Here is a 27,909-nt window from a genome sequence, read left to right on the forward strand (position 1 = left end):
GTTAGAGGTGTGTGTGTGTGTGTGTGGTCACTTGCTTGCTTTGGTCATCAGTGAGGAAGCCAGGCTAAGCAACTAACAAAGAGTCCAAATATCTGAGTCATTTATGAGAGGCTAAGGGCCCCAGTGGCAAATCAGGGACCTATAAGACAGGCTCAAAGATGGTTCTGGCAGGCTCCACCACCACCATCACTACCACCTCAGCAAAATACGACCTTCTTCATCTGAAGTTTCAGGGAAGCACAAAGGCTCGAGTTCTGCCAGCAGTCCAGCTCAGTAAACACTGATTAAGCACCAGTGAAGTACAAAGCATTAGGTTAAAGGTGATAAAAGACACTGAATAGGAGGAAATATAGCCCCTACTATCTTAAGAATTTTCCAATAAAAAATATGGTAAGACTATAATCCAGGCAAGGTAGAGCAAGTACTAAAAGAGAAATACAAAGAAGGCATTCAGAGGTTTCCTCAAGGAGATGCTCTAGAATGAAATCTGAGGCTATTACTCAGATGACCAACAAGTTCATGCTATAGCCACTGCTCGTTTATAATTTTCTCCCATTCAATGTACTACTTCTACACCAGAGATGTGAGAAACTTGAAAAAGGCTATTTTGTTCTAGCTGATTATTAAAGGGGGAGAATTCTTGAATATAAAGTAAGATATAAGATAAAGCAAGCAGGAAAGGATTTGGAGCAAGGTGTGTCATAATGCTAACATGGCACAAAGCAAAATAATTCAACTTCCATTCAGTTTTACTGGTCAAAAAGAATAGCATCACTTTTGTTTTGTTTTGTTTTGTTTTGAGACAGAGTCTCACTCTGTCACCCAGCCTGGAGTGCACAGGCAAAATCTCTGCCCACTGCAACTTCCACCTCCAGGGTTCAAGAGATCCTCCTGCCTCAGCCTCCTGAGGAACTGGCATCACAGGCATGTATCATCACACCCGGCTAATTTTTGTATTTTTAGTAGAGACAGAGTTTCACCATGTTGGCCAGGCTGTTCTCAAACTCCTGACCTCAAGTGATCCACCTGCCTCAGCCTCCCAAAGTGCTGGGATTACAGGTGTGAGCCACCATCACTTCTATAACACATTTATATGCTGCTTTAATGGTTTACAAAGGACTCTCACATAAATGCTTACAATGAAACTCAAAGCAATCCTATGTCAGGTAGAGACTGTTATCCTCTCAGAGAGCCTACCCTCACAAGACAGTCCGCAATGATCCTTGCCTCATGTCCTTGTGTAATCCACTCCCATACTGAATCAGGGCTGGTCTGTAGAACCAATTGAATACATCTGAAATGATGGTGTATGACTTCCACAGGTAAGTCATAAAGGGCAATGCAGTTTCTACTTTGGCGGCTTGAATCTCGGGAAAGTCATCTGCCATCTCATGAGAATAGTCCCACGGCAAGCCCATTGTGGAAAGGAACCAACCTGCCAACACCAACTGGCCAGCCAAGTGAGTAAGCCACCTTGGAAGTGAATCTTTTAGCTCCAGTGATGCTCCTATAAAACTTTCACTCCTGCTGATATCTGACAGCAACCTCCAGAGACCCAAGCAAAGACCCTCAAATTGCTGACCCACAGCAACCATGAGATAACAAACAATCATTGTTGTTTTCAGCCACTAAGGTTTTCATGTTACAAAACAACAGAGAACCCAATTTTACATATGAGGCTCAGAGAGGTTAATTTACCAATTATCACATAGGAATGAGTAGAGAAAACAGATCTGGAACCCAGTCTTTAGGCTTTAGGTTCAATTTGTCATTAAACAATACCACTTTCTTCTCAACTAAAATAAGGTATAATAATACTGTAAGGATGATCATTCCTACACGATTATATGACTGATACTAGTACGTCAAGCTTCCTACAGTACAGAGACACAGTATATGTCCCTGCATTCTTAACGAATATAATGGGAATCTCCAAAATAAGTCCATTTGTGGTGCTCCATTGTGCTCTGTGGAGTTGTTACTATTTTCTGGAAAATGGCTATTTTTAATGTGCATATCATGAAAATAAACACTTAACACATTTAGAGAATTTTAATACTAAAATATTACTGACACTGAGACTACACACTTAAATCTTAATTACAATAAGCATCTGTGTAATTTTAAACAATTAGAATACATCAGACAGGAAATGCTCAACTGCTATTTCTTTAAGGTTCTGCATTTTGGCTTTAGGTCTTCAACCTTGTAGCATTACACAAATGTAGTAAAATATATCATCAAAATGCTCGTGATGGTAAAATATTAAATCAAAATCCATAAAGTAGTTCCTATCTTACAGGACAAGGTAGCCAGCTCTTAAGCCTGTCCACTTCTGGAGAAGGTCAAGAGAACATTTTATTGTTATAATCACATCTGCATATAATGTTCCTTCACAAAAATCTCCTCTTTTGAGCCATATAACTTTGCAAAACAGGTAGGCAGGATGGGTATACTACCATCCTATTTTTCAATGATGGCCTTAGAGAAGTCTCAGTAACTCAACTAAGGATACGTAACTATTAAAAGGAATTCAAGAATCTAATCTACAATTTTTTAGCTCCAAATCCCAGCCTTTTCTTCTAAGCCATGTTTTAGCCCAGTGGTTCTCCACTCTGACTGCCATGAGGACACCTAAGATGCTTTGAAAATATCACTGCCTGGACCTCATCCCCCAGATACTTGATATAATTGCACTGGTTTGTGTTAGCTGTCTAATATATAATAAACCAGTGTTGGTAAATTCACAGAAAGTTTATATCACAAGGGAGAAAATGCTGATACGTCTATATGTAAACTGAAACATATTAACCCCCTAAGAACTCCCTCAAACACAAAAATATCTTGCAATAAAATCACGCAGAACAAGAAGAAAGGGAAGATGAGAAACCCAAGCCCCTTCTGCTGCTATAGTGGGGCCATTAAGGAATATTTTATTCCCCTAATCTTACTCCCCGAACCTCACCATGCCATATCTCAAGCTATAGAAGCTATAGCTCAGGTATCACCTTTTGTGAGACCTTCAGGATCACAAAAATAATGAAGTCCATTTTTTGCATCTATCTTACCTTGAACTCTATCATAGCACATATTGTCCCTCAAAGCATTGCTTTATTTTTATTTTATTATTAGTAGTATTATTAGTATTATTATTTGAGATGGAGTCTTGTTCTGTCACCCAGGCTGGAGTGCAGTACCACATTCTCGGCTCACTGCAACCTCCACCTCCTGGGTTCAAGTGATTCTCCTGCCTCAGCCTCTGGGATTACAGGTACATGCCAGTATGCCTGATTAATTTTTGTATTTTTACTAGAGACGGGGTTTTGCCATATTGGCCAGGCTAGTCTCGAACTCCTGACCTCTGGTGATCCACCCACCTCGGCCTCCCAAAGTACTGGTATTACAGTACTTTGTGAGCCACCGCACCCAGTGTGTTGCTTTATTTATATATCCATTTTTCTCACTGCCCTGAGGGCTCCTTAACCTATTTATACTGGAGGTTGCAAATTTTTTTTGTGAAAAATCAGGCCTTGGCGATGACCTTGAGAAGTAGGATATAAATAACTCCCACTAGCTTAGCGTTCCAATAATGGAGCACTAGGCATAAATGCATTAAGATCAGATCCCTATGTTACTCATCCTTCCTGCCATATATATCTTTGTACCCAGGGCCTTAACCATAGCAGATATTAATACGTGTTGGCTATCCTGAATGATTTTTATGTTTGTTATCATTATTTCCTCCATTCTCCTAGCAGACACTCCTGTGAAATTTTTCAACTTTTAATAAAGGAAAATGGAGTTTTTACGCACAGCTGGATTAGGTTAGAGAATAATGTATGCAAAAGGGCCAGACGTAGTGAGAGCAAGACAGCAGTGAACTGTGGGGCAGGAAAGAATAGAGTAGAAAGGACATTTAAAATTCATATCTGACAGTTGGGGTCAGATATGAATTTTGCAAGCCGGGAAGGAGTAGGCAAACAAAGAGACAACCTAATCTTCATTCACAAAAAAAAATATGACAAGCAAGGAATCAAGAACACAGGCAACTGTATTTTCAACATCTCCCTTTCTATGGTGTTTCTAACTCACAGCATACAGACATGTTGTTTCTCTCTCAAAAAATAAAATCTGAAGCAGTGATATGATTTCACTATGTATTTGACTTTTCTTTAAGATTCCACATGTGAGATAATACAATATTTTTCTTTCTGCATTTGGCTTACTTCACTTAGCATAATGTCCCCTAGGTTTACCTATCTTATGGCAAAAAGCAGAATCTATTTCTTTTTTAAGGCTGAATAATATTCCATTCTATATATGTACTGCAGTTTGATTTTCTGTTGTCTTTTGTTGGACAGTTAGGTTGTTTCCATATATTCACACCCATCAAGATGGCTACTACCAAATAAAACAAGAGATAAGTGTTGGCGAGGGTGTGCAGAAAAGAGAACCCTTGTATACTATTGGTACAACCATTATGGAAAAAGTAGGGAGGTTCCTAAAGAAATTAAAAATAGAACTACCATTACTTCTATTTTGTACCAATTAGCCATCCCTCTTCTGTGTGTATATATATATATACCCAAAGAAAATGAAACCGCAACGTTGTAAAGATATCAGTCGGAATTTTTAAAAGCTCTCTAGGGGATTCTAATATGTGTGCATACAGAGATGGAGAATAAAACAGTGATCCCAGGGGAGGGGGAAGGAAATTGAGATGTAGGTCAAAGGACACAAAGTAGCAGCCATGTATAATGAAAGAGTTTGGGAACTCACGTACAGCATCAGTACTATATAATACTGTATTGTATTCCTGACTTTTGCTAAATGAGTAGATTTTAGCTACTCTTGTCATACACACAAAAATGGATAACTATGTAAGATGATGGATGTTACTATGTCTCACTACAGTAACCATTTTACTATTTACATGTATTCCATAACATGTTATTTTCCTTAAATATACACAATAAAATGTATTAAGTAAATATTCTGACTGAAGAACAATTATCTCCTAAGAGGGACCCAAGCATATCTACTCTCTATTCTCATGTCCAGCCCCCTTCAGCCTCATCTCCTATTCAGTCCTTTACCCACAGCACGATAGCTTTACCTCCACCACTACAATGAAACCAGTGACTTCTAACAGTCATTGATGATTGTAACTTTACAATCATCATCATACTTAATGGCCGCTCTCCTTCAGCATCTTTACATCTTTCTCTTTTATGGTTTCTCCTTTAAATTTTTACATTCTCTAAGACTAATTTTTAGCCCTTTTCTCTTCTCTTTCTATACAATTCCTCTACATACTTTTATCCGTATCTATGGATACTTCAGTTACTCTCCATATGGTAAGAACACACAAATCTGTTTCTCCAGCCTTTGCAATCTCTTGTGATGTTCCAGGATCCTATATCCAACTGCCTTCTAGACATCTCACACTTGCCAATGATATGCCCTGCGAGCATGTTAAACACAGGTCCAAAGTTGAACTCATTCTCTTCTCCCTCATACCTTCTTCCTCTTCTCTTTTCCCACTCACAACCCAGAAACCTAGGAAGCATTCTAACATTCTCCCTCTCCCATATCTTTTACATTCAAACAGTCACAAAGACCAGCAAATTCTCCCTCATCTTACTTTTCCTAAACATTCTCACTTCTCTATTCCCACTACTTCCACCTTTATCTAAGCTTTCAACCTCTCTTATCCATACTAATGTACTGTCCTTGAAAGCTTCCAGTCTTACCATGACCCCACACCCAACCCCACTCTACCCTCAATCTACCCAGCACACTGCTTTCAGTGATCTTCCATGACACTCACAATTCTTCAGTGGCTCACTCCTAAACATGGTATAGGAAGTGTACCCTGAACTGGCTATCCAGTTTCATCTAGGAAGTGTACCCTGAACTGGCTAACCAGTTTCATCTCCTTTCACTCCTGACCTTGTCCTTCACACTCTAATATAACTGACCTACATATAGTTCCCAGTACACACTATGTTCTCGTAATGCCACACAACTACTCATGCTGTTAGCTTTACCTAGAAATGCTTTCTGTTGCTTGTCAACATGCCCACTCCTACTCAGTTTTCAAGTCTCAGCTCAAACACAACCACTACTAAAACCCTTACCTGGTATTCCAGGCAGAGATCAAGAGCTCTTGCTAGATTTCATTTGTACTTGTACCTACCTCTGTTATAGCAAATAGCACACAGTATTTGAACTATTGGTCAAGATATCTGTAGTCCTACAGACTATAAGATCCTTGGTCAAAGATGACTTTTCATCTTTATATCCTCCTAACTAGTTCAATTCACACAGTCACTAGTTCCATGTACATTACTAGTTCAATGCAGATAGATATACTAAAAAAAGGAGGGGCGAGGTTAATGAATAAGGTACGAGTCAATGAAAGAACAAGAAAATCAACTGGACTTTGAGTACAGAAAAAAAAACACCAGATCTTAAGAACGTACAGACATCTTTAGTACAGACATCTGTTACTGTAGTACAGATATCCATTACTAAGTCCTAACCATTAAAAAAAATAGAAAAATATGGTTATTCAGGTAGTATGAAGATGACAAAGAAAAAAACTTATTATTGGACTAAGTAGACATTAAGAAGGTAAGAGTTTCCAGCGGAACAGTTGACAAAGATCAACAGAGAAGCCAGAGAAAAAGATGGTTCTTTCTAGGAACCAAGTAATTCATTGACCTAAATTCATGGACTGAGCAAAAGACTGCCACCTTTCTCTCAGTTCACAACCCCTCTCCTTTGTCATTATTCTGCATGACCCCTTCTGAGTCCTCACTACCAAATCCCCAATACCATGGGTAGTTCCCCTCCAATGGAGCCACAGGTCCAGGCCAGTGACTTAATCTGGATGCAAGGGCAAGGGGTAGGAGGGTATCTTTGTTCTTGTGTCTAGGACTTTGAGGAAAAATGAAACAACTATTTACGGAGAATTTATTTTACGGCAGATTCTGTGCCACATTACACTCACTCACTGAATTTCACAGTAATCATAAGTAATTATCCCATTTACAGATGAGGAATTTGTGTCCAAGGTCAACAGTTAAGCAATAACAGGCCCTGCCTGAAAACCTAAGAATGACAACCTCCAGAGCTTTTTCTATACCCCTCACTACCTCAAAATGGAGGGAGACGTGGTCCAGCCATTCTACGTTGGCACTCAGGAGACACTTACCTCCAAAACACTATTATATACGTTGATTAGAGTCTACAGTACCACTAATATATAATAGGCACACAATGAGTTTAAAAAGCTTTCCTTAGTACCTTTAGGAAAGTAAGTACTAGATTTCCTGGGGTTCTGATCTGGAAATCTAAATGCTATTTATTCCTGTAAGTACATTGTTAACTTTACAAACAACAGACTTGAAAATGAACTTGGGGAATACAATGGGTTCTTAAGTAAGGCTTTTCTTTAAGAATATTTTCTTGCTTCCACAAAAAATACAAAAGCCACTAAGGATAGAATGATTTTGCCTTGTTAACTTGTAAGAACAATGACACTAGAAGAAACCTATGGGAAATGTGCTTATCTGACCAGGTGCTCATTTTCGGTGGGCTGTCATTTGAATAAAACATCATACTAAACCCTACAGACCACAGCTTATGAGAGAAATGCCACAAACTATAGCAGTACAGTTAATATGCCTATAATCTACTGACAAAACATACTCCTCAGTAAAGTGAAACCAGATGTCTGGTGTGAAATCAGATGTCTGTGAACTTGTCTTTCTCAGTTTCCAGAGCAGTATCAGATATACTAAATACACAGCTAAGCTGTATATTAAATCCACAACTTGGCAAAATCATGACAGTTTGGACATGAAGCATCAGCATTTTTATTGTAATCCTTATAAACCAAAGACATTTCCGAAATGGAAATCCTAAGTTTAAGTACTCAGCTAAATACAGTAATATGTCTTTCTCACTTTAAGAATAGTGTCAGGGCTTTTTAAACACATTATAGAAATTCTTTCCCTTCGTTTTTCAAGCTGACATTCTTTATCCAGGGCTGTGGAATGATCTGATAAGGCCACATCAGGTGTCAGTCCTTGTCCCAGAAATTCTAGGATCAGATACACCAGGTGAACCCCTGTGAAAAGCAAATCCCAGGGAGGCTTAACAGCTATAGGAAAGTTAGGCACTACCTGGCTTTCCACAATCAAAAGGAAGATCATAGGAAAGTAATGGGTGACCACATAGAAAAACAGGGAGGGAAATTTAAAAGTAAGTACTTCTATGCCAGGCACTGTTTTTTCACACATTCTTTTATATATACTCTTTGTTCTGTTTTGATGGATAAGAAATCAAGCAGCAGAGAAATTTTAATGGCCCAAAGTGACACAGCTAATAAAATAAGAGCCAGAAATCAAGCTCATGTCCAAAAGACTGTAAAAGTCATGTTACTTCTACATGAAGTTTTGGGATGGAGTGAGGAGGGGTGGTAAATAGCCAAGAAGAAGGAGAAAAAGAAAGAAATTTATAATTTTATCAAATAACAGTGAAATATATATATATAAAACATGTATTATGTTCCACATATGTTCCATATATAATACACAGTTAAGATGTATACATGTTTAACATATACTTAAGCTGCATATTTAGTATGTGTATATATGGAACAAAAAGTTGAAGAAACAAGTATCAAATTGTTAAGTGGTCATCTGAAAGTGGACTCATAGGAAACTCACTTATTGCCTTTTATACCCTCCCAGATTTAATTCTAAATAACTTTTTTTGACTTTTTATTACTCTTATAACCAGAAAAAGACAAAGAACTATTCTAGCTTAGATCTTTTAAATGAGGCTAAATGCACGGAAACCCACGCAAGTTAATAATGGTCTACTTTCGAATTTATTTTTCTAAGTACATCATCCTTTACACTCTCCATGATTCCTAATATTAGGTCCTTCTTATGGAACAACTACAAAAGTTATCCTCATCTAATTATTATACTCGTACACTGGAAAATGACTATAACATTATTCATTATAGGAAACAAATCATCAAGGTCAGCCATCCTTGTAAGTTTATTACTGAAAGTACTAGAAAGGCGGAATAATAATTCTGTTCTCCCACAACACTGTATAGACCTGCAAACCACTATGATCAGTAGTACAGGGAAAGTCTTGTAAATTAACATGTAACTATTGAGAAAATCCACAAAACTGGTGAAAGGCCTACCCCAAAACAGCCATCTCCAATACAATCTCATCATTCTCACCATCCTACTTTTATCAAAGTGCTGATAAAAGTGCGTAGCACATGGTAAGAGAGAATTAGCTATTGAATCAATGAAGGAACCCATTATCAATAAACAATCACTTCCTGGTTTTCCATAAAGTAAATTATGTGGTCACCTATCACTTGAGCACAAACAAATAGGTGCATTCAGGACACAGGCAGCCAGTATCAGAATAGGCAGCCTATCACAGAGGGCAATTCTACTTTTCCTGTGTAAGAATCCAAAAATGTAGTTTTACTACATTCCTGCTTGTAGCTAATGTGAATTTCAACTAATTTAAAACGGTTATTTATATGTGACATATAGGATGCATAAGGAGCTCCCAACCTTGTGAGAGGAGCTGTGTTTCATTTCACCATACAGGGGAGAGGGAAGCAGTGTATTAAAGAAGTGATAGAAAAGTCCCACAGAAGAACCAATGAAATAGATCACACTGAAAGTCACAGTAAGCCTCAGGGAACTTCAGTGTCCTTTTTGGCAACTTTTCAAAAGTGAATGGAATGCTTGCGAGGAGGTACCAAGAGTGAAAGTCCAGAGAAAAAGGCCCAGCCTGGTCAGCTCTCTCCCCTCAAAACATCTTTTTCTGTAAGCTTGAGAGATCCCAAAGAACTTCAACACTTGTAATCTTGTTACTAACTTTATGCTTTGGGGTCCTAAAGGATTTTTTCAGGAGTACCCTTTTAAAATGTAAACATCCCTAGGGGGGTTACTGTTCATTATCAAACAGGACCTGGATTCTTTAGTGCTATGGTCTCAGGGGTTAGTCAAAGCTGGCTAATAAGATAGGGGCCGGAGACAGACAACTAGAGAGGACCAGTGTTCCAAGGTAAAAACAGGTAAAGGGAAGTGCAGTTTTCTGTCGGGTCAAGGGGCTAAAAGGGATCCATATGCCCAAGCTGTTAAACTCTATAGACTGTGTGAGGCTGAAAACAGTCCGGGGCTTGGAGCCTGTGACTTTGAAGGTGGGTCCTCCAGTTCCCGATGAAAAGGTAGAATCTGGGCCCAAGTTCCCCAGGAGCAGTTCTGGACATCTAGCCCTTCTCTCTCTCTCTGTCGCTCTCAGGATAAAGTCCTAGGTCCTTCCACCCCTGACCATTCCTTACTTACCCTTTCTCCCGCTCTTCCTCGGTGAGAAGGGGTAAGTGGTTATTTTGTGCCCTCGCCCAATTTGGCCAAAACCCTAAAAGTAAAAAACGACAGACAGACACGTGCTTTAAAATCATGTTGTTCAAGCCTGAGGCTCTCCCACCACCTGCCCAACACTTCCAGGCAGAAGGCAGCGCGCCCCCACAGCGCTCCCTCACGGCCAGGGCCGGGGGCCGGACTAGAGGGCGCGTTCTTGGGGCGCCGGCTCGGCGGGGAGGAGCGGGCCAGCTCCGGGCCAGGTGTGCCGCCTGTGGCGCCGGTTTCTCAACCTAGTTAGCCAGTGGCACCAAGAAGAGTACTAGGCTGGGGTGGCCACCGCACGCGCCTCAGATAAACACGCGCACGCACACATGCTCGCGATCACGCAGGACTCGCGGCCGCGCACCCCTCCGCCTCCCGGCAACGCCCGCCCCGCCGGGGCCGGGGCCGACTCCCAGGGAAGGGTCCCCAGCCCAAGAGACCACCAAGGGTCGGCGGCTACGCGCCCGCCGACCCCTGCCAGCCTCACAGCCCCCCACCCGCCGCCGGACGCCGGGCGCCCGCCCTCCGCACCCGCTGCGCAGCTCAGCCCAGAGGAACTCCCCGCGCAGACCCCGCCCTCCGCCGGCGGCAAGCTCCGCCCCGCTGCCCCGGCGCGCGCTGGCCGCCCGAAGCTCCGCCCCCGGCGGAAAACTGGTCTCTGGACCGCCCGCCCAGGTCGGGCTCAAAATGCGGCGTGGATCTGAAAGGATCAAACACAACACTAATTCAGCAAGCTATTATTGAGCACTTGCCCTAAGCTCAGCAACGTACTAACGGGGGAGAGGACAATAAAGAGCCGAAAAGTCTATGAAACTGTGTCTTCAGCTCTTCTCTTGTTTTAGAAGTCAGGAAACAGAGAACCCTCACAGTTACTTAAGTACAGGGCAGTAGTGGCAAAGCACCTCACTAGCGATCTCTGGGCAACTCTTCATTTCATTTTTTCCTACTCATGTGCACTCAGGAAAACTATTCAGTTGTGCTGCCTCCAGGTAAACCAAAGTGAGTAATACAGAACAGGCGGTTTACTTGAGAGAAACGGGAATTTCATACTGAAGCTTTTGCCCTCAAAGGGTACAAACTCTTTTTTTTTTTTTTCTGAGACGGAGTCTCGCTCTGTCGCCAGAGCGACGCTGCAAGCTCCGCCTCCCGGGTTCACGCCACTCTCCTGCCTCAGCCTCCCTAGTAGCCGGGACTACAGGCCCTCGCCACCATGCCCGGCTAATCTTTTTGTATTTTTAGTAGAGACGGGATTTCACTGTGTTAGCAAAGATGGTCTCCGTCTCCTGACCTCGTGATCCGCTCACCTCGGCCTCCCAAAGTGCTAGGATTACAGGCGTGAGCCACTGCGCCCGGCCAAATGGTACAAACTCTTAACTGGGTTATTACAACCTACAAAGAAACCTTCTTATCCATGTTATTAATTATCCTAATTCAATGTGGTTTAAAATGTTGATGAAAGTACCCAAATCATGGTGCTCCAACAAGCTGGATGCCAACCAGGTACTCGTAAGTACTTGCAATTACAGGTGCGATATTTTCATTCCATATCATCCCAAGATGCCCTTCCTTCACGTGAAGCAGCCAGAAAGATCAACTACCAGATTCCCCATGATTGAGGAATTGATAAATACAAAGGGAAGACCGACACGAGCCAAATTTTCCCTTCGAAGTGAAACTTGAGAAATTTGCATTTTACCTGAGTTCCTTTCTCAGCAGATAAACTGTCAGACCTCCCAGATAGTGTCAAGGAACTGAAACTTTCCAGAACACTACATCTGGACAATGAGGTGCATCTGCTGCCTGTTCACAAACTCCTCTTCCTTACCCCTCCATGATTCCCTGCTATAGAAAGCCCTAACTTTAGTCTCCCTAGGACATGTTTGAGACTGGTCTCCCTGCCAGCATCACCTGCATTAAAGCCTGTCTTCCCTGGCAATACTCGTTGTCTCAGGGATTGGTTTTCTTTGCTAGGAGCAACCCAACCTAGGCTGAAGCCCAGGCATTTAGCAGCAGTGGCACCTAGAAATACTGAACAGACATAAAATACTTTTTTTCTCCTTTTCTTACTCCTCCAGTTGTATCTTCACTATTTCTGTCTCCATTCTCCTTCTAGATACTGCCAAACTACTCTGTGCACTTTCAGATCACTTAATACTAATGTAAATAACAGACATTCTGGCACTCTTGGTTCAAAATTTATTCTAAAGGTTTAAGAATCTACTCAGGGTCTTAAATAGCCTGATAACTAAAATTCCAAGAGTCTCCTAAAGAGAGCAAAATTGCTCTCCTGTGAAGGGGATATGTGCCAGTTTTTCTTACTTGTCACTGAAATAATTACTGTAAAGTAAGCTCTTTTCTGCCAGTGCTTAAGGACTTAATTTCAAGAGCACTTAGGTGACAGGACCACCCTCATCAAATAGCAGTCAAGAACTATTTGGTACCATGACCCCAAATTAAATGGAGCTCCTGGTGACTAGGAACTGACAGTCTGGGATGGAATGTAGGTGAATAAACAACAAAGACAGGTGTTTATGGCCTTTATTGTATTGGGAAGTCAATAAACATACAAAAAGAGTTGCTAGGTCCGGCCTGATTTTATCACTAAGATTCATCAAGTGTACTTAAAAAGAAGCTAATATCTGGAAAAGGCAGAACTATGGTATATTAGTCAGGGTTTCCTAGAGGGACAGAACTAATAGGATAGACATATAAATATAAAGAGGAGTTTATTAAGTATTAACTTACATGATGACAAAGTCCCACAATAGACTGTCTGCAAGCTTGAGGAGCAAGAGAGCCAGTCAGAGTCTCAAAATTGAAGAACTTCGAATCCGATGTTTGAGGGCAGTAAGCGTCCAGCACAGGAGAAAGCTGTAGGCTGAGAGACTAGGCCAGTCTCTCCTTTTCATGTTTTTCTGCCTGCTTTATATTCACTGGCAGCTTATTAGATGGTGCCCACCCAATTAAGGGTGGGTCTGCCTTTCCCAGCCCACTGACTCAAATGTTAATCTCCTTGGCAACACCCTCATAGACACACCCAGGATCAATACTTTCTATCCTTCAATACAATCAAGCTGACACTCAGTATTAACCATCACATATGGAGACAGTAAAAAGATCAGTGATTACCAGAGGTCACAGAGGAGGGGGATATGAAGCACAGATTTTTAGGGCAGTGAAACTATTCTGTATGATATGATAATGGTGATGCATGTTATTATACATTTGTCCAAACCCATAAAATATACAACCCAAAGAGGGAGCCTTAATATAAAATCTCAACTTTGGGTGATAATGATGTCAATGTAAGTTCGTCAGTTGTAACAAATATACTGCTGTGGTACAGGATATTCATAGTCAGGGAGGCTGTGCAGATGTGGGGTACAGGAATACATAGGAACTCTGTACTTCCTGTTCAATTCTGCTCTGAACCTGAAACTGATCTTTGGGAGAAAAAAGTTTATGAGAAAAAGAAGCAGCAGTTAGAGCATCCTATTTGATTCTAATTTATCAATTAAATTCTAAGCTGAATATTTGGCTTTATGTATCTAGTTCGAATAGATTTGCTTTGTCTCCTTATATATTAAAGCAGACCTCTATTTGTTGTTAATACCATCAGGGGAAAATGAATCATAAAGTCCTAACTAAGGTACAAATTTAAACTATAGCTAGGCATCAAATCTAATGGTCAAAGAGATATTTAAACAAAGTTAAAATAATTAAGTTTACAGATTCCACAAATATAGATATTAAAATCTATTCCTATCTATACATACTTACCATTAGTAAGCAAATAATAGAAGGTATCATAGAGTAGCAGTTCTCAAACTTCTTTTTGGTCTCAAGTTCTCTTTACGTTCTTAAAAATGATTGAGAACTTTAAAGAGCTGTTGTTTATGTGGGTTATATATGTCCATATTTACTGTATTAAAATTTAAGATAGAAAAATGTTAGACATGTGTTTGCTTAATTTAAACCCATTACATGTTACTGTAAAAGTTATTTTTATAAATAATGACTACTTTTTTTCCAAAAAATTAGAGAAAAGTGGCATTTTTAACATTTTATAAATCTCTTATTATCTGGCTTAATGGAGAGCACTGGATTCTCATATTCTGCCTCTGCATTCAGGCTGTTGTGATATGTTGTTATACCTAAGATATGAAAAAAATTAACTGTCATACAAATTCATAGTTGAAAAAGAGAGGACCTTACAAAGCTCCTGGAAGGGTTTCAGTAGCCCCTAGGTGTTCTCAAACCTCACTTGCAGAATTACTGCCAAATGGCATTTTGCATTTCATTTGTTTGAATGTCATGTATTTCCACACAGTCTTCTGTTAACACCTGAAATTATAGCCCTTTACTTATTTCAAGCTAAAACTCATATTTGTCAGCTCATATCAAACCATGACATTTCAATAAAGTTTTTAAAAGCTTTTACTATAGCAATTCTGATGAAATTGATATTATTATTTGAATTGATATGAAAACACTTGAGATTTCATTTATATCCTTCATCTCAAACTTTTTGGAAAATTTTGAATATAAATTGTACCATCTGGAAAAAATGTAACATTGGTATATAGTTATTAATCCAATTTTAGGTATGCTTATAACAAGGTATATCCCCTTTTATAAAAATAATTTAAAAGCGAGCTTAAAACAAAAACAAAACAAGCAATTACAGTTTTATTTATTAACTAAATACTTGATTCTAAACTTACTACCTTGGAATAAAATTTTAAATATATAACCTTTCATTTTTATTACAAATAAAAATAATGTAAATCATCCAATTTGGGGTTTTTTAATACAATTTCCAACTAAAAGAAACTAGAGCTGACCAACGGAATGTCTGACTTCAGATCTGGGTCAGGTTATACACAAGATGAGCATAGGATAACTTGTCCCACAAAGCCGGGAATCCATTAACAACAAAATGTGTCAAAGGGACACAGAAACCAATATCAAATAGCTCCTTTGGCCAAAGATGGACAATTTAAGCATCAAAAAAATTAATGGGTGCAGTTGTTTGAAACATACTGAATACATAAAAATCCACTGGGCACTATTGCAAGTAGCTAGTACTAAGCCCTTATTCTAAAATTGTCCATTAAAAGAAAATAATTCAAATTTTCTGATGTATCTTTCCTGATTAAACTATATATCAGAAAACCAAATTGGTGTTGAGGGAAAGTTGTTTTTTACAATAAATATGAAACAACAGAATTGGAAACCCACCATTTAGCAATCTTGCATTTAATAAATGATTCAGGCAACCATCATCAATGGATCAAACCAACAGATGAAATGTTCATGAGGAACTTCACAATGGAGATCAGACCGTCACTACCTCAGCCTAATAATCTGTCATTACAAGTGGGACTCCAGACATTGTGTGCTTCCTGATCTAATGCCATCTGAAGCACTCAGCACAACTATGAAATGTTATCACCCAAAAAACATGAATGGAATCTAATCAAGCCTTAAAACTGACTTCTCACTTACAGGCTTACAAAAAACATGAGGGTTACAGGAATAAGTTAAATGACACCACAAAGAGGCTGGGCGCAGTGGCTCGCACCTATAATCCCAGCACTTTGGGAGGTCGAGGAAGGTGGATCACTTGGGGCCAGGAGTTCAAGACCAGCCTGGGTAACATGGTGAAACCCTGTCTCTACTAAAAATAAACAATGAGCCAGGCATTAAGTGCGTGCCTATAATCCCAGCTAGCTACTCAGGAGGCTGAGGGAGGAGAATCGCTTGAACCCGGGAAGCGGAGGTTACAGTGAGCCAAGATGGCACCACTGCACTCCAGCCTGGATGACAGGGTGAGACCCTGTCTCAAAAAAAAAGAAAAAAGACACCACAAAGAAGGAAACAGGTAAATCTAGAATGGAGTAGAATGGAGGACACTCTCTAGGACAATTGATGTAGTCTCTACAACAAGTTAATAACTGGACACACAGGAGAGGGAATGGGTCAGGAGAAGCCTAGGTTAAAAAAAAATACAGCCATGAAATGTAAGATGTGAACCTTTATTTGGATCCTGATTGAAACATCACAACTATAAAGACTTGTAAGACAATCACGGACATTTAACTATGGACTGGTGTTAGATGATACCAAAGAAATATTATTTTATTAGGTGTAATAATGGCATTGTGATTATGTAAGAAAATGTCCATAATTTTTGGAGAGGCATTCTGAAGTATGTTGAAGTTAAATGACATACTCTCTGGAATTTGCTTTATACTTCAACATAAAAAAAAAAGAAGGAAGAAAAAGAGATAGCATAAATGTGAAAATAAAATGGATAATTATTGAATCTAGATGATGAGGGGAGTTCTTTGTACTTTTCCATGGTTTTCGTATATGTATGAAATTTTGTATAATGAATATTTAAAAATATAAGTGACGGCCATAGCTCAGATTTTCTAGAAAACAGTGCCTGAGACAAGCTCACATGTTAAAATTTTCTTGGGGGTTGCAGTACTAGAAAAGCAATAATGAAGGAAAAGGGGGAACAGAGGCAGGGACAGAGGGAGGAAGATCCATAGTGGTATGCTTCCAAGCTGATTATAGCATCCCAGTACATGCAGTTGGTTGCTTAGTCACACAGGACATCTCAAGAAGGCTGTGTGAAACCACTGGGTAACAATCCTCCCTCAGGAGGGGAAAGGTTAAGGCATTTTTTTAAACTGGATTCTTCCTGCCTTCTGTCTCTCATTCATCAATGTTTGTTCCGTAAAGCAGGGCAAGCATGTGGGGGAAAAAAGGTTGGGGGCAGGGAAGTGAAAATGGGTTTTATGAAGTGACTGAGATTTGTTTAATCTCACAATGTAGAATTTAAACAAATCAGTGACTTTTGGGTTTAGTGAAGACTTACCTATAATTTTAGCCTTTTTGAACTAGAATAATCATTCTGCTTGACTTTCTTATTACATCAGTAAATAATTTATTCAGGTCAAAGCCATTATTTTTGATTAACAAAAATCAGTCACATAAATGGCTACAGAAACTAAATATAGGAGAAGGGTTCTACCACAGTGACCTGAACATTTGCATACGCCCTTGCACATCTCCACAAAGGCCACATCAGCAAGACTTGACTGCAGCTGATCTAAGTCATGGTGGAATTCTGTTGATTCTCCTACAACATGAGATCATGAGAGGCTTGTTAAGAGCTGCCCCAAGGCCATTTCTCATTCACCTCCCAGTTTCTCATTGCCTCCTGTGTTTTGAGGAGGTTATGAGATTTTCTGCCTCATTCTCCCTAGCGTACAGCCTCAGGCTGTAAAACTGCTTAGCTGAAGCATGACATTGGTTCCTCAGGAACAGGGTGCCCTATCGTCCAGGTTGTGGTCATCTGGCCTCCTTTGTATCAGTGTCACCCTGTGCAAGGGATACCAGAGCTGGCATCTTTGGCTACTCTTGCTTTTGCTGTCCAAGTAAGTAATAAACTGTCTGAATCTAAAAATGGCAACTCATTGTTTTCTTACTAGCTGAATCTATCACCCTTGCCTTACCTTGACAAATTCTAGGCAAGAAATTTTCACTTTGCTTAATGCTAAAGAGGTCCTTTACTCTTTCCTTTTTGTATTTTGCTCAGCCTACAAAGTCAGTAGCCAGTATACAAACTGATATGAAAATATGAAAGACTTAGATTCACATTTTTAGAAAGAGTAATTGTTCTCTAAGTATTTTAGGATAATTTTTGGCCAACAGTTAAAGGAGCCTTCCTTCTCCTGGTCTTGCCTTCAAATTAATTAATAGGCTATTCTTACAAGGCAGGTCAAGATTCAGTCCTCTTAAAAAATAAACACCAACCAGAAGGATTTTCAACAAAGTCTCTTTATTTTCTACTCACACTTAAACACTATGGTTGGTAGGGTTCAAAAAGTCTGGGAAAGAGGGAGACGAAGCAAGATAGTGAAATACAAAGCTCCACGGATCGTTCCCACTAACCCACACCAAGTTAACAACTATCTACATGGAAAAAAACACCTTCATAAGAACAAGAAATCAGGTGAGCACTCATAGTACCTTGCTTTAACTTCATAGTGCTGAAAGAGGCAACAAAGAGAGAAAAAATAGTACTGAATTGCCAATGCCACCCCCTATTCCTCCCCGACCCCAGGAGCAGCATGGTATGGAGAGTGTCCTTGGGTGCTGGGGGAGTGAGAACACAGCAATTGTGCGGCATTGAACTCGGTGCTGTCTTGTTAGAGCAGAAAGGAAACCCCAAACTCAGCTGATGTCCACCCACAGAGAAAGCATTTAAACTAGCCCTAGCCAGAGGGGAACTTGAGTGCCTGCAAACCTCGCCACCCAGGGCTACAGCTCTCTGTCTCCAAGTAAACTTGAAAGGCAGTCTAGGCCATAAGGACTACAACTCTTAGGCATATCCTAGTGCTGAAGTAGGCCCAGGACAGTGGACTGGTGGGGCATGTGACATACTGAGACACTGGATAGGTAGTCAACGAAGTGCTTGCCTCACCCCTCTCCTAACCTCAGGCTGCACAGTTTGCAGCTCCAAAAGAGACACCTTCTTCCACTTGAAGAGAAGAGAGGGAAGAACAAGGAGAACTTTGTCCTGCATCTACGGTACAAGCTCAGCCACAACAGGATGGGGCACCAGATAGACTTGCAAGGCCCCTGTTCCAGGCCCTAGTTTCCAGACAACATTTCTAGACACACCCTGGGCCAGAAGGGAATGGCTTCAGGTAACAGCCCAGCCACAGTGGGTAGAAAATCAAGCAAGCTCTCGAGGTCCCTGATTCCAGGACTTTACTCTTGAACAGCATTTCCGGACCTGTCCTGGGCCAGAGGAGTGTCCACTACCCTGAAGGGTGAGTCCCAGGCCAGGCAGCATTCATGACAAGCTGACTTAAGAGCTGTTGGGCATTAAGGGAACATCAGTGGTAGTCTGGCAGTACTCTTCATGGCCCGGGATGGCAGTGGCTATAGGGTAAGGCTCCTCTGCTTTGGAAAGAGGAGGGAAGAGTGGGAAGGACAGTGTCTTGTGGTTTGTTTACCAGCTCAGCCACAATACAATAGAACACCAGGTAGACTTCTAAGGTTTTTCACTCTAGTCTCTGACTCCTAGACAATGGCACTTCTGTACCCACTGGTGGGCTGGGGGACCTTCCCTCCCTGAAGGGAAGGACACAGGCCTGGCTGGCTTTGCCATCTGGTGATAGTAGAGCCCCAGGGTCTTCAGCAAACATAGGCAGTAGCCAGGGGGTGGTTATAGCAGGCCTTGGACAAGTACCAGTGCTCTGCTGGCTTCAGGTCTAACCCAGCACGGTCTTAGTGGTGGTGGCCACAGGGGTGTTTGTGTTACTCCATCCCTAGCTTTAGGTGGCTCAGAACAAAGACAGAGGCTGTTTGGGAGAAAGTAAGAAGAAAGGAACAAGATTCTCTGCCTGGTAATCTAGAGAATTCTCCCAGATTTTTCCAAGGCCATCAAAGCAGTACTCTGTGAGTCTTCAAGAATCATAGCATTACTGGGTTTGGGGTGCTCCCTAAAGTACATCACAACACTCACGTCCTTGTAGATCACAACACCCAAGTCCTTTCAAATATCTGGAAAGCCTTCCCAAAGATGGCTATAAATAAGCCCAGACAGTGAAGACTATAGTAAATACCCACTCTTCAATGCCCAGACACCAAAGATCATCTACTAGGATCAACACTATTCAGGAAAACATGACTTCATCAAATGAACTGAATAATGCACCAGGGATCAATCCTAGAGAAACAGAGATAGGTGACCTTTCAGACAGAGAATTCAGAATAGCTGGGTTGAAGAAACTCAAAAACATTCAAGATAACACAGAGAAGGAATTCAGAATTCCATCAGATAAATTTAAGAAAAAGATTGAAATAATTAAGAGGAATCAAGCAGAAATTCTGGAACTAAAAAATGCAATTGGCAGACTAAAGAATCCATCAGAGTACTTTAATAGCAGAATTTATCGGGGAATTTGCCCTGATATTCACGTAGGTTCTTTTCTATTTTTCCTAAGTATCAGCCAGTTTGAGAAATAAAGGGACAGAGTACAAAAGAGAGAAATTGTAAAGCTGGGCATCCAGGGGAGACATCACATGTTGGTAGGTTCTGTGATGCCCCACAAGCCACAAAAACCAGCAAGTTTTTTTTAGGGATTTTCGAAAGGGGAGGGAGTGTGCGAATAGGTATGGGTGACAGACATCAAGTACTTAACAGGGTAATAGAATGTCACAAAGCAAGTGGAGGCAGGGCGAGAGCACAGGACCACAGGACCGAGGTGAAATTAAAATTGCTAATGAAGTTTCAGGCACCATTGTCATTGATAACATCTTATCAGGAGACAGGGTTTTGAGATCAACCGGTCTGACCAAAATTTATTAGGCGGGAATTTCATCTTCCTAATAAGCCTGGGAGCACTATGGGAGACTGGAGCTTATTTCATCTCTGCAGTTTCGACCGTAAGAGACAGGTGCACCTTGCAGGGGCTGTTTATAAGCCTACACCTCCAGGCATGTATTCTCTTTCTCAGGGATGTTCCATGCTGAGAAAAAGAATTCAGTGATATTTCTCCCATTTGCTTTTGAAAGAAGAGAAATATGGCTCTGTTCTGCCCGGCTCACCAGCGGTCAGAATTTAAGGTTATCTCTCTTTTTTCCTAAACATTGCTGTTATCTTGTTCTTTTTTCAAGGTGCCCAGATTTCATATTGCTCAAACACACATGCTCTACAATTTGTGCAGTTAATGCAATTATTACATGGTCCTGAGGTGACATACATCCTCCTCAGCTGACAGGATCAGGGGATTAAAGTAAAGACAGGCATAGGAAATCACAAGGGTGTTGATTGGGGAAGTGATAAGTGTCCATGAAATCTTTGCAATTTATTTTTAGAGATTGCAGTAAAGACAGGCATAAGAAATTATAAAAGTATTAATTTGGGGAACTAATAAATGTCCATAAAATCTTCACAATCCACATTCTTCTGCCATGGCTTCAGCCGGTCCCTCCTTTTGGGGTCCCTGACTTCCTGCAACAAGAATTGATCAAGCAGAAGAAAGATTTAGGGAGCTTGAAGACAGGCTATTTGAAAATACAGCCAAAGGAGACCAAAGAAAAAAGAAAAACCAATGAAACATGCCTACAGGATCTAGAAAACAGCTTCAAAAGGGCAACTCTAAGAGTTGTTGTTCTTAAAGAGGAGGTAGAGAAGGGAATACACGTAGAAAGCTTATTCAAACGGATAATAACAGAGCCCAAACCTAGATAAAGGTAACAACATCCATGTACAAGAAGGTAATAGAACACTAAGCAGATTTAACCCAAAGAAGACTACCTCAAGGAATTTAATAATCAAACTCCCAAACGTCAAGGATAAAGAACAAATCCTAAAAGACTGGTGGCTTTGCATGGTGGCTCACATCTCTAATCCCAGCACTTTGGGAGGCCAAGGCAGGCATATCACTTGAGGTCAGGAGTTTGAGATCAGCCTGGCCAATATGGTGAAACCCTGTGTCTACTAAAAAAAAAAAAATTAGCCAGGCGTTGTGGTGGGCACCTGTAATCCCAGCTACTTGGGAGGCTAAGGCAAGAAGAATCACTTAAACCCCGGAAGTGGAGGTTGCAGTGAGCCAAGATCATGCCACTGTTCTCCAGCCTGAGTGACAGAGTAAGACTCTATCTCAAAACAAAACAAACACACACACACACACACACACACACACACAAAGCAAGAGAAAAGAAACAAATAACATACGACGGAGCTCCAATACATCTGGCAGCAGACTTTTCAATGGAAACCTTGCAGGCCAGGAGAGAATGGCATGACATATTTAAAGTGCTGAAGGAAAAAAACTTTAAACCTAGAATAATATATTCAGTGAAAATATCCTTCAAACATGAAGGAGAAATAAAGACTTTTCTACACAAAGAAAAGCTGAGGGATTTCAGCAATACCAGCCCTGTCCTACAAGACAAGATGAAATGCTAAAGAGACTATTTCAATCAGAAAGGAAAGAACATTAATGAACAATAAATAATCACCTGAAAATACAAAACTCACTGGTAACAATAAGTACAGACACAAAAAAAATTTTTGTAAAACTGTAACTGTGGTATATAAACTACTCTTACCCTAAGTAATTGAAGACTAAACAATGAACCAATCAAAAATAATAACTATAACAACTTTTCAAGACATAGTAAGTACAATAAGATATAAATAGAAAGAGCAAAAAGTTAATAAGTGGCGAAACAATGTTAAGTCATAGAGCTTTCATTAGTTTTCTTTTTGTTTGTTTATGCAAATAGTATTAAGTTGTTATCAGGTTAAACATAATGGGTTATAAAATAGTATTAGCAAGCCTCATAGTAACCTCAAGCCAAAAAGCATACAATGGATACACAAAAAATAAACGGCAAGAAATCATATCACCAGAGAAAATCACCTTCACCAGAATACAAATAACACAAGGGCAGGAGTAAGTCTTTACTTATCAAAATTAACATTGTATGTAATAGACTAAACTTTCCAATAGAAAAACATAGAGTGGCCGAATGGATGAAAAAACAAGACGCATTGATCTGTTGCCTACAATAAACACAACTCACCTACAAAGACACACATAGCCTAAAAATAAAGAGATGGAAAAAGATATTCTGTGACAATGAAAACCAAAAAAGAACAGGAGTTGCTATACTCATATCAGGCAAAGGATATTTCAAGACAAAACCTAGAAGAAACAAAGAAGGTCACTATATAATCATAAAGGGGTCAATTCAGCAAGAGGACATAACAGTTTTAAATATATATGCACCCAACAGTGGAGCACCCAGATTCATAAAGGAAATATTATTACCACTAAAGAGAGAGATAGACCCCAAGGCAATAATAGCTGAAGACTTTTACACCCCACTTTCAGCAGAAAGACAGATCTTCCAGATAAAAATCAACAAAGAAACATCAGATTAATAGATATTTACAGACCATTCCATCCACGAGCTGCAGATACACATTCATTTCCTCAGCACATGGATCATTCTCAAAGATAGACCATATGTTAGGTCATAAAACAAATATTAAAACATTGAAAAAATTGAAATAATATCAAGCATCTTCTCTGACCACAATGGAATAAAACTAGAAATCAATAAGAAGAATTTTGAAAACTATACAAATACATGGAAATTAGAGCATGTGCTCCTGAATGATGAGCAGGTCAATGAAGAAATTAAGAAGAAAATTGAAAAGTTTCTTGAAACAAATGATAAAGGAAATATGACATACCAAAACCCATGGGACACAGCAAAAGCAGTACTAAGAGGGAAGTTTTTTTATGTTGGTGCAAATGTAATTGTGGTTTTTGCCATTAAAAGTAATTAAAAGTAATGGCAAAACCACAATTATGTTTGCACCAACCTAATAACTATAAGTGCCTAAATCATAAAACAGGAAAACTTCAAACAAGCAATCTAAGGATGCCTCTTAAAGAACTAGAAAAGCAAAAGCAAGCCAAATCCAAAATTAGTAGAAGAAAATTAGTAGAAGAAAAGAAATAATAAAGATCAGAGTAGAGATAAATAAAATTGAAATGAAAAAAATACAAAAGACCAATGAAATAAAAAGTAGGTTTTTTGAAAAGATTAACAAAATCGACAAACCTTTAACCAAACTAAGAAAAAAAGAGAAAGAAATCCAAATAAATAAAATCAGAAATGAAAAAAGAGACATTAAAACTGATACTACAGAAATTCAAAGGCCCATTAGTGGCTACTATGAGCAACCAGATGTCAATGAATTGGAAAATATAGACAAAATGAACAAATTCCCAGATACATACAACCTACCAAGACTGAACCAGGAAGCCATCCAAAACCTGAACAGACCAATAACAAGTAACAAGATTGAAGCCATAATAAAAAGTCTCCCAGTAAAGAAAAGACTGAGACTTGATGGCTACACTACTGAATTCTATGAAACTTTTAAATAAGAACTAATGCCAATCCTACTCAAACTATTCTATAAAATAGAGGAGGAGAGAAGACTTCCAACCTCATTCTACAAGGCCAATATTACCCTGATACCAAAAGTAGACAAAGACACATTTAAATAAATAAATAAATAAATAAGTATAAGCCAATATCTGATGAATATTGATGAAAAAATTCTCAATAAATTCCATGACCAAGTGGAATTTATTCCAGGGTTGCAAGGATGGTTCAGCATGTGCAAATCAGCCAGTGTGATGCATCATATCAACAGAATGAAGGAAAAAAACCACATGATCATTTCAATTCATGTTGAGAAAGCATCTGATAACATTCAAAATCCCTTTATGATAAAAACCCTCAAACAACTGGGGATAGAAGGAACATGTCTCATCATAATAAAAGCTATATATGACAGACCCACAGCAAGCATCACAATGAATAAGGAAAAACTGAAAGCCTCTCCTCTAAGGTCTGGAACACGACAAAGATACCCGCTGTCAACAATGTTATTCAAGTTATACTGGAAGTCCTAGATAGACCAATCAAGCTAGAGAAAGATGTAAAGGACATTCAAATAGGAAAGGAGGAAGTCAAATTATTCTTGTTTACAGATGATATTATATTTGGAAAAACCTAAAGACTCCACAAGAAAACTATTAGAAATGATCAACAAATTCAGTGAAGTTTCAGGATATAAAATCAACATACAAAAATCAGTAGCATTTCTATATGCCAACAGTGAACAATGTGAAAAACAAATTTAAAAAGTAATCCCATTTACAATAACCACACATAAAATTAAATACCTGGGAATTAATTTAACCAAAGAAGTGAAAAGTCTCTATAATGAAAATGATAAAACACCGATTGAAGAAATTGAAGAGGACACCAAAAAAATGAAGAAATATTCCATATGCATGGATTTGAAGAATCAATATTGTTAAAAGGCCCATACTACCCAAAGAATTACAGGTTCAATGCAATCCCTGTCAAAATATCAATGGCATTCTTCACAGAAATAGAAAAAACAATCCTAAAATTTATATGGAACCACAAAAGACCCAGGTTAGCCAAAGCTCTCCTGAGCAAAAGGAACAAAATTGGAGGAATCACATTACCTGACTTCAAATTATACTACAGAGCTATAGTAACCAAAACAGCATGGTACTGGCATGAAAACAGACACAGAGACCAATGGAACAAAATAGAGAACCTAGAAAAAAATCCACACATCTACAGTGAACTCGTTTTTGACAAAGGTGCCAAGAACATACACTGAGGAAAAGACAGTCTCTTCGATAAATAGCACTGGGAAAGCTGGATATTTAAATACAGAAGAATGAAATTTGACCCCTATCTCTCACCGTATACAAAAATCAAACTGAAATGGATTAAAGACTTAAATTGAAGACCTCAAACTATGAAACTACTGCAAGAAGACAGTGGGGAAAATCTTCAGGACATTGGGTTGTGTAAAAATTTCTTGAGCCATACTCCACAAGAACAGGCAACCAAAGCAAACATGGGCAAAAGGGATCACATCAAGTTAAAAAGCTTCTGCACATCAAAGGAAATCAGCAGAGTGAAGAGACAACCCACAGAATGGGAATAAATATTTGCAAACTACCCATTTGACAAGGGATTAGTACCCAGAATATATAAGGACCTCCAACAACTCTATAGGAGAAAAAAAAATCTAATAATTCAATCAAAATATGGACCAAAGATGTGAATAGACATTTTTCTTTATTTTTTATTTTTTTACTTTTTTTAAAAATTATACTTCAAGTTCTAGGGTACGTGTGTACAACGTGCAGGTTTGTTACATATGTATACATGTGCCATGTTGGTGTGCTGCACCCATTAACTCGTCATTTACATTAGGTATATCTCCTAATGCTAACCCTCCCCACTCCCCCCACACCACGACAGGCCCCAGTGTGTGGTGTTCCCCTTCTTATGTCCAAGTGTTCTCATTGTTCAATTCCCACCTATGAGTGAGAATATGCGGTGTTTGGTTTTTTGTCCTTGCGATAGTTTGCTCAAAATGATAGTTTCCAGCTTCATTCATGTCCCTACAAAGGACATGAACTCATCATTTTTTATGGCTGCATAGTATTCCATGGTGTATATGTGCCACTTTTTCTTAATCCAATCTATCATTGATGGACATTTGGGTTGGCTCCAAGTCTTTGCTATTGTGAATAGTGCCACAATAAACATACGTGTACATGTGTCTTTGTAGCAGTATGATTTATAATCCTTTGGGTATATACCCAGTAATGGGATTGCTGGGTCAAATGGTATTTCTAGTTCTAGATCCTTGAAGAATCGCCACACTGTCTTCCACAATGATTGAACTGGTTTACAGTCCCACCAACAGTGTAAAAGTGTTCCTATTTCTCCACATCCTCTCCAGCACCTGTTGTTTCCTGACTTTTTAATGATTGCCATTCTAACTGGTGTGAGATGGTATCTCATTGTGGTTTTGATTTGCATTTCTCTGATGGCCAGTGATGATGAGCATTTTTTCATGTGTCTATTAGCTGCATAAATGTGAATAGACATTTTTCAAAAGAAGACATACAAATAGCAAACAGGCATATGAAAAGGTGCTCAACATAATTAATCATCAGAGAAATGGAAATCAAAACTACAATGAGATATAATATCATCACAGTTGTAATAGCTTACGTCCAAAAGACAGGCAATAAGAAATGCTGGTGAGGATATGGAGAAATAGGAATCCTCATACACTGTTTCTAGGAATGTAAATTAGTACAACCACTGTGGAGAACAATTTGGAAGTTCCTCAAAAAACTAAAACTTGAGCTACTGTGTGATTCAGCAATCCCACTGCTGGGTATATACCAAAAAGAAAGAAAAGCAATACATCAAAGAGATCTCTGCACTCCTATGTTGGTTGCAGTACTGTTTACAACAGCTAAGATTTGGAAGCAACTTAAGTGTTCATCAGCAAGTAATGGATAAAGAAAATACTATTCAGCCATAAAAAATAATGGAATCCAGTCATTTGCAACAATATGGATGGAAGTGGAGATCATTATGTGAAGTGAAATAAGCTAGGCGCTGAAAGACAAACATCACATGTTCTCACTTATTTGTAGAATCTAAAAATCAAAATAATTGATCTCATGGAGATAAGGAGTAGAAGGATGGTTACCAGAGGCTGGGAAGTGTAGTGGGAGGGTTGGGGGAGGTGGGGATGGTTAATGGGTACCAAAAACATTAGTTAGAAAGAATGAATAAGGCTGGGTGTAGTGGCTCACACCTGTAATCCCAGCACTTTTGGAGGCCAAGGCGGGCAGATCACTTGAGGCCAGGAGTTCAAGAGCAGCCTGGCCATCATGGCAAAACCCTGTCTCTACTAAAAATACAAAAATTAGCCAGGGTGGTGGTGCACAACTGTAATCCCAGGTACTCAGGA

At 39.5% G+C, this 27,909-nt stretch overlaps 1 protein-coding gene across 11 annotated transcripts in view; it reads right to left on the reverse strand.

Annotated features, from left to right (window-relative positions):
- The window catches only part of IMMP2L (inner mitochondrial membrane peptidase subunit 2), an 888,292-nt gene extending 877,208 nt beyond the window's left edge, over positions 1 to 11,084 (reverse strand). For 4 of the 11 annotated variants that reach the window (XR_008667322.2, XR_010134732.1, XM_063708730.1 and 1 more), the window contains exon 1: positions 10,401 to 10,773. The gene's annotated coding sequence lies outside the window, so the exon portion shown is untranslated. The other 7 variants (XR_008667325.2, XR_008667324.2, XR_010134733.1 and 4 more) reach the window with 4 other exon arrangements.
- Between the last annotated feature and the right edge of the window lie 16,825 nt (positions 11,085 to 27,909).

The sequence above is a fragment of the Gorilla gorilla genome, chromosome 6, assembly GCF_029281585.2.
Source record: "Gorilla gorilla gorilla isolate KB3781 chromosome 6, NHGRI_mGorGor1-v2.1_pri, whole genome shotgun sequence".
NCBI lineage: Eukaryota > Metazoa > Chordata > Mammalia > Primates > Hominidae > Gorilla > Gorilla gorilla.